Below are 7,423 nucleotides of genomic sequence, written 5' to 3' on the forward strand. Positions count from 1 at the left end.
GAATAGAGTTGTTAAAGGCTCGCAGATGTTCTCAGCGCAGTTTTTAAGAAAACAGGTCGGAATATGATCAGGTCCAGGCCTAAATGACGCTTTTAAGGTTTTTAAAGAGTGTAAAACTTCATCGGAAGATATTGCTGGAATATAAGCAGAGTTGATTGGACAAAGCTCGTACGGATAGTCTCCACTTATAGGGAAGTCTACAGAATAATTGGACCTAAAGAACCGAGCAAACATGTTGGCAATGAGTTGGCTGTCGCTAGATACAGTGTTGCGATAATGCATAGCGGACGGAAAACCATGTGACTTACGCTTTGAATTTATGAAACCATAAAATGATTTAGGATTGTTAATTAAATTCTTCTTAATTTTACATAAATATGAATTATAACATTTCTTATTTAATGCAAAGTAGCTATGCCGCAAAACTGAGTACCTTAGGTAATCACTGTGTAAGCCCGTTCTTTTATACAGTTTAAAAGAGTGCGACTTTTTATTTTTCAATTTTTTAAGCTCTTTAGTGAACCATAATTGTATTGGTTCTTCATGAACAATATTACGTATTGGCACATACTTTCGAAACAAATTGAAAACAGTATCATTAAAGTGCTCAACGCTACGCTCCACGTCATCTCTATATCGTCGTCTCAGAAAACGGATGTCGAATGTTACAAAACACGGTTTTGAGAAAATTGACTTTGAAGTTTAAGGTCGAATTAATCCGAAACTGTACGGTAGATTTTTGTAACTTTTGAAGGAGACGTAGTTGGTGTTATTAGTTTTGATTTCCCATATTTTTACATTTAATATCTCTTAACGTTAATGAGAAAATTTACTTTTCATTCCGTATACATTTGTCGTAAGTAGCGTTTACTCACCACTTTGTTTTGTCCACAGAACATACGACAATAGTAAAGTATCTATTTCAACGACGATGGTATAATTTGATGAAAAAAACAGACATATTTATTAAATAATGATTACTTATTAGAAAAAACATAACAAAAACATAATCATGTATTTAATAAAAAAAATCTGTACATCTCTTATGCTGTAAATATGTTACGAACATACGTTTTCTTTATATAAAACAAAAAACAATACTTAAATTCAGTCTTTTGTACATTTTTATCTCTTTCATTTCATGGGAGACTCAGTGCAAGCTAAAATTTAAAAATTTAAAATTTTAAAATTAGTTACTTAGTTTAATTTTCAATTTTAATTGTATCGTTATAGTACCATCCAATTGTCGTAAGTTCAAAGTTTTGCGATACATACGACGAATGTTTTATGATTAAAAAAAGATTACATTTGTATGGGAATTTGTCGTATGTGCCACATACGACAAACGTTTCATGATTAAAAAAAAGGTACGTTTGTATGGGAATTTGTCGTATGTGACGCATTTTCAGCACATACAACAAAAGGCATACCCAATCATTAATATTATGTAACATACGACAAAATGCGCACGAAATATCTCAAAAACTAATAGAGATATAAAAAAATGGATTGCAGAAATCGAAAGAGCATGTCCAACTTAGTAAAAATGCATCAAAATCCCAAAATCGTGATTTTGCACATTCGTCATCCGTTTTCTGGGACGACGATATATTGGCCAAGATAACTTTGAAAGTTCTTTGTTAATTTTCCTGAAATTTGCTTTCGCAAAAACATATCTAGTACTTGAACTTGACTTATTATTATGTATTTCATTTATGATTTCGTAGCTTAACTCAAGAGCAGGATGGTATGCATCTTCCGGCAAAACTAGGGGATCACACCGATTAATAGAGGCCTTCGGAACATCATCAACGTAAACGAGATCCAAGACCTTTCCAAACTTATTTGGACATATATTTATTTGTTTGAGGCAAAGTTCAGCCATTTCCTCCAGAAATACATTGTAACTATCTCTAGATGAAACTGGTANATGTGCAGCGATCTTGAAAACATATTGTAGGACAGGGCTGGCGGACCTTAGGCACGCAACAAAATAATTTGGACACGGTATCAATTGGCGACCCAGTTCCTCAATGACTAGTAGTAGAAGTGCCAAAAGTACAGACGGTAACCAATAAAATCCAACAATATCCACATAAGACATTCGATTCTTGAGTTATATTGCAACAATCATCAATAAGCTTTGTGCGCAAAGCATGGCTTCGCCTCCCTTGGTTATACATATAATAGCCGTAGTTCTCAAAAATATTGAACTTCATATCCTCACAGGAAATAAATATATGAAGGTTTGAGGCTTTTACTTTTTTGGCAGATTTTACATTAATAATTATGTCAAAAAGCTTCAACTAACTTTAGTGTCGTCTTTATTTTGACTATGAATATGCCTCATTGTTTCCAAAAATTACAAATGTTTGCTAAACTTAACAAACCTAAGATAAGATTTGGATTTAGATGAAGAACCAGACGGATCAAAAGTCACTGAAGAGTTTTCTTTGGTAATAAATACTCTCATCGACGAATATTCATCGACGTTTTCTGAATTCAAGGAGTTATCAGAAACACTCAAATTTACTATGTATCCTGATGTGACTTCACTTGATAAACTGAGCTTGTTTAAATTTGACTGATTGGAAATCAACGATTTTTAAATGCAGCTGATCGAGTTCCAGTGTAATTCAATATGGATCAAATATGTACTTAGTCGAAGCAAGGAAATAGTTTGAAGCAATCGAACAAAAATGGTAATAATGAATTTTTGGAAACTTGGAATTCAATTCCAGACACATTTGCTGTCTGCAGAAGCTGGCGTTAACACGCAAGGTATACAGCGACATTTAAGAGACGCTTAATTCGTTTTTTTTTAAATATTTTTTTACGATTTAAGTTTCAATTAATATCTCAAAGAACAGTGATAAGTCTCGACTTATTTTGGCACGTCACACAGTGTAAAATTCGACACATCTAGCTGCTTTTACTTCTGAAATTCGAAAACTATTAAAGATAGATTAATGAAAATTTGCACAAGGTGTGTTATAAGATATATCAAATTGGTATTTAGAGGTGCTGTCACGAAACCCTATATATAACTGTAATTTTAAAAAAGGCGAAAACTGAAGTATTTAACTAACTACAAAAGCTAAAATGCCCAAAATTGACAGTTAGAATTTCCTTATAACAAGGAATTATAAACTGATAGAAATGGACTTAAAAGTAGTTTTTTTTTTGAATTATGAGCGTGGTAAATATCGATAAAAAGTTGGATCAATAAAATTCCGTTATAAGTTTAATATTTCTTACTCTATTTACATACAAAAGTGGGGTACCATTCGAAAGGTAATGAATCAAGATTTCTTTATTTAAAAGCGAAAAGACAAAAACTTTTCACGGTCGAGAAAAAACTCAACTGAATTACTCGAAGAAATCAAAATTCCTAGTAGGTCTGAGAACAGAAAATTTCATCAAAACTAGCACTTTCCAGCAGCTAAAGCTATGCTGTTAGGAGTGGCAAATAGACTTGGATATAAACTTTATCGAATAATCGCGGATAAAGAGTTTACGGGTCTAATGAAATTAGTAAATTGCTAAAATTAAATTTAAGTTAACATCGTTTTACTTTAACATGCAATACTCAGTCCCAGTTTACTAAAATCCTAAAGATGTACATTCATTAAAAAGAACATATCTAAAACAATATGACCAAAATGGTACTTTAGCAATTGTTGCATAAATCACATAACACCAACAACTTAAACATCGAGATTCAGATTCAAATATTCAAGTTTAAATATTATTGCGCTTGATAATCTTCCAAATCAAATCCCGTTCGGCTCTACACTTTGATATAAATTTTGTAGTTGTAATTGTTTCGTATTTATCAGGCATTTCTAAAAATATTTTTGACGTTGTTTTGAAGTTTGGTGATATGAAATAATTTAATTAATATTTTTTAGAATATGGAAATAACATGGAATATTTCTTCGGAAATAATGGCACGTGTATGTGGAAAGGTTCGCCGGTCCTTAAAAAGCTTCAATTTCTTGAGGCGGAGGCACAAAATGTCCACGCGAAACCTCTAAATGTTAATATTTTTGAACAAAATTTTCAGGGAATAGTTTTTAGCCATAATGGAAGCTAAAAAGTCAAGGAGTCAAAAAAACCAATTTTATTTGTTTCTGGTGAGTCTAATATATATATGTAAAAATCACAGTTTTCTCGAAAAGTTACCAAGATACGATTTTAATTTTGATCGGATAAGATTATTGAAACACCGACTTTTGATAGTAGGAAATCTACTTTTTATGAAATTTAACGTGTTAGGAAATATTTCGCGAGTGGGTTGGCTAAAAAATTCTGGCGAGGATATTTTTAATTAAATATTCAAAAATTATAATTTTTTTTTTGATTTCGCCCTCATTTGTTTAATGGACAAATTACATTTCGTCGTTTAAAGTACAAAACCGCATATCGTAATTCTGCAAAACCGCGTAACTGACATTGGCTGCCAAAAATTGGATTTGCTCACTCTAGCTCTTGGCTCAATCCTTATCCATTCGTCCTGAAATATACTAAGCAGATATGCGATTGCACTATAAAAAATAGAACCATTTTGAAATATAAGTGTTTTTACGATCTAGAAAATAATTTCTACAACTTCACATACGCGGTTTTGCATTTGGCTGATACGCGGTTTTGAATTTTGTTGATACGCGGTTTTGCACTTTAAACGACGATTTATACCAATCGAAACCATAAAGCCTATAGAATGTGTTAAGCAGATGAGTGAAAAATACTAGTATTACCTACCTGCACATACCTGCCAACCCGATAGGCAGGCTAGAAAAATATAGGCGGCCCAACGTTTTCACATTCCATAGCCTTAGTACTTTCGATTGGTATATAATTTATTCATTAAGCAAATGAGTACAACATTAAAAAAATTATAACAGTTTTTGAATATTTAATTATAAATATCCTGGCCAGAATATTTTCAGTCAACTCACTCGCGAAATATTTCTTTACACGTTAAATTTCAGAGATTTCGTCCATTATACAGAAGGGTGAAAGTCGAGCCTTTGTTGGATCTTAGACTGTGATATTCTGCAAAAATATTGCGGGTGGTTTTTATGTGGAATTAAAAATGTTTCTACATATGTACTTATCGTCAGAAACATGAATGTTTGAATTGATAGGAAATCAACTCTACATTCATTTAATTGACATTCAAGATATTCATCAAAACCCATAATACCTATTTTTTTAATCTAAAACTAATAAAGGTAGGTATTTTTTTCAAAAACAAGTATTGGAAATTTCCGAAGATATTCAAAGATAAAGTTTTACAAGGACATTTTCAATACTTATTCGTCCTGGCGCACCAAAAAATAATTTTTTTTTTAATTCTACAGAATTTTTTTCCTTTTAATTGATACCCATATTGTTACTCTACAATGCACCAAATCTTTTAAATAATTTTTCTATTCAATCATATCCCAAAAGTTTTAAAGTCCTTTAAAAAAATCCTGACGTCTGGGAGAAAAACTAAAGGCGCAGTTATACTATATTGTGAATATATAGATTTTTTCGTGTGTTTTAAAAATTTTTGGTTTTTCATTTATAAACATTATATAATATAATAAAATAAAATGTCTATCATACTTGGGTGCGCAAAATTTTTGATTCTTATTCTTAAATAGGTGATAAAATTAAAAATTTAAACCCCCCGAGCTAAAATCATGGGTCCGCCATTGCTCCAAATCCTCATCAGAATTTGCACTTATTTGGGCAAATAAATGCGTTTATTTTGGGATATAAGTATACGTGTACTCCCTGGTAAAAACAAAAGTAAATATATGTACGTAATTTGACACAACAAACCTATATACGCACATACAGTTGTACCTGCGTGCATAAAACTGCAAATTTACACAAATGGAATGATTTTAAAGCCATGCAAAAATGGCCAACTCTTTTTTCGTTACATTGTTCAAATTAAAGGCGTACAGGTGAGACGAAAGGCACGACAACTTCAAATTAGCACGCGCACGCGACAGGATTTCCAACTGGAAAAACAACCGCACGCCAACAAAAATACGTAGTATCAACACAGCGACGTGACAGAGTGTACAAACATAGATATCCTTATGCCAGACGCATGAATGTGCAAATATACCAGTTTTGCGTTATTGGTTACCGCAGAACTCCACAGGCAAACACCGATTGCCTACTAACTGCCATTTTGACGAGCAATATGTTTGCAAGTTTTTGTGTGTAGGCACTTTGATGTCTTAATATAAGCATTTGCGCCATGACGCCACCGGACAACATTCTCTCTATTTTAAAAATATTTAAATCAAAAAAAAAACAAATTGCTGAATGGTTTCCTAAAACGTAATAATCCCAGTGGGAAAATATAATGTATAGTAATTGAAGAAACAATCAGTAAAACAACCCTTTTTACATTCGAAAATGCATTTTTTTCCCCAGGGCGATGTCCTAAGAAAAGTGGGGCATTCAATTTTGCATTACCTAGTATCGAAAAATGAATGTGTGTTAATATGCAATTTTTGGAACTTTTTGAATACATTAGAATGCTGATTACATAGTTAGCAGTAATATAATCGAGAACTCATAAGAAATACATTACCTATATTATTTATCCCGCATGTAATGCATTGCTACTTTTCCGAAGCTGGCACACGGTGGTTCAAGATTGGAATTTAGTGTTCATAATTCACCGAAGCTTTCATTTTTCAACCAATTTTTACTAAACACCAAAAAAATATTTATGTTGGTTAACATTTTTTATAACATTTCAACACTTTTTTTTTTGTAATTTTTTCGTTTTGGGACAACCATACAATTGTTTTCAACTAGTTTTTGTTATGTGACATTTTTTAAATGGAACAGGAGAATACATTTTCTTCAAAATTGCTACTTTTTCTACATTTTGCACTAAAAAATTTAATATAATCAAATAAAAGGTCATATATCAGGCTCAACTGGTCTCTTGCAAATATTGTAATCTTTCATAAAAAAAAATAAAAATTAATCAAGTTAAGTGAAAAATGAAGGATCCAGTGAATTACGAACACTAAATGACAGTTTTGAACCACTGTGCAGCAGAGAGTTTATTGTTTTCTTTTAGTGGAATTGGAAACTCAGCGCGCAACACGATCCTCCTTTATAGATTGTACAAAGATTACCGTTTAGATATAAACCATTAAGTGGGGGCGAAACAAACTGGCGAAGGCTTTCATTATATTTTGTAAGGGACATTTTTATTTTTCATATTCTGTGTTTAAAAATTTATTTATTTAATTTATTTATGAAGAATGCAGAGCTGATTTAAAGGACAGTTTAAGAAATAAAGGACAAAAGGCGTCCTTTATTTTGAAAAAAATTATAAAGGACAGGGGGTTAAAATAAAGGACTGTCCTTTAAAATAAAGGACGGATGGTCACCG

General features: G+C 31.9%; 1 long non-coding RNA gene across 1 annotated transcript; it reads left to right on the top strand.

Annotated features, from left to right (window-relative positions):
- The first annotated feature begins 3,079 nt into the window (after window positions 1–3,079).
- On the top strand, window positions 3,080–5,815 carry LOC108381312 (uncharacterized). The gene is made up of 3 exons (XR_001849616.1): window positions 3,080–3,171; window positions 5,290–5,294; window positions 5,804–5,815. It is a non-coding gene; the product is annotated as an uncharacterized LOC108381312 (long non-coding RNA).
- The last annotated feature ends 1,608 nt before the right edge of the window (window positions 5,816–7,423 follow it).

Source organism: Rhagoletis zephyria, unplaced genomic scaffold, assembly GCF_001687245.7.
Source record: "Rhagoletis zephyria isolate East Lansing unplaced genomic scaffold, Rhagoletis_zephyria_1.1 Rzeph_scaffold_22109, whole genome shotgun sequence".
Lineage (NCBI taxonomy): Eukaryota > Metazoa > Arthropoda > Insecta > Diptera > Tephritidae > Rhagoletis > Rhagoletis zephyria.